The sequence below is a fragment of the Parus major genome, chromosome 21 (assembly GCF_001522545.3).
Source record: "Parus major isolate Abel chromosome 21, Parus_major1.1, whole genome shotgun sequence".
NCBI classification, from domain to species: Eukaryota; Metazoa; Chordata; class Aves; order Passeriformes; family Paridae; genus Parus; species Parus major.
The window spans coordinates 5,443,707-5,444,857 of NC_031789.1; positions in this window are offsets into that span (position 1 = coordinate 5,443,707).

Genomic DNA, 1,151 nt, shown 5'->3' on the forward strand with positions numbered 1-1,151 from the left:
TATTAGGGATCTTTGCTGTTCTGTGCCGTGCACAGTCTGTTATAAATGAAATTAGAATTTTGACAACTAGCTCCCTTGGGTTAATGGCAGTTTATTTAAAAGTGAATACAGTTTAGTAAATTGAATAGTAATTTGGTATAAAATAATACAGTTTAGTAAAAGCATTTTATTTAGCAAAAAATTACAATTTATATATATAATCTGCCAGTAATTAAGTATGATTGAAGCATAAGCAAAACCGACTGGGGTATGGAGGGAGTTCCTCACTCAGCCTCACGTACAAAACTGACCAGGGTATGGAGAGGGTTTCTCACCCTGCCTCACATACCAAACAAAGCACTTCAAACTAAACTTATATACTGTATGCTTATACATATTCATTAATATTTCTCCTAAGTTTCCTCCTATTTCCGATTTTTCTGACTTTATGTCACTTTTCTTCACATCGTATGCCTCACTTCTTGTTATGGGGTCTTCAGTCTTCTTTTGGGGGGGTGGTTCTTTTGGCAAAGGCTTCTCCTCTTCCTTGTTGTCCTTTGGATAACCTTAAAGGTTTGCATGTGCATACTAAGTGTTGTATTATGTAAGTCTACTAATTAGTCTTATATTTACTGATTTTTAGGCCCAATGCCTAAAGTCATTCTAATTTTGTCCATCTCAAGGCCGTTTTTGTCTTGAGACATCACTTATCTTCCAAACTATTTTAACATGTAACATCTGTAAAGGGGTACATCCGCCTTGTAACACTTGATTCTTTGGATTGCTTCTAATAATAACTTTCCAAATAGTTACAATTTAGTTAGCACGAATCAATTCCATTTATTACAAGTCACTATGTCGCCTCTGTCACCTCCTCCCTGCACACTCACTCATTTCCATTTAGGAACTGCGGCTTTTGGTTGGAATCGCGCTTTATTCAAACTCCACGATTTTGTGTAATAGAAGGCGGCCCTGTGGTACCAACGCCTCCATTCCCACCCTACCGGCTGTTCGCTTTATTTCGGTTTATTGCTGAACACGCACAGCCTGGAGGTTCATTAATCCCCTCTGGCTGGCGGGGGGTTCGGTTGAGGGACAGCTCAATTAACAACTCATTAACGACTTGCGTTAATTACCGCGCCGTGAGTAGGCGCTGACGTAAGCGGCGCGCG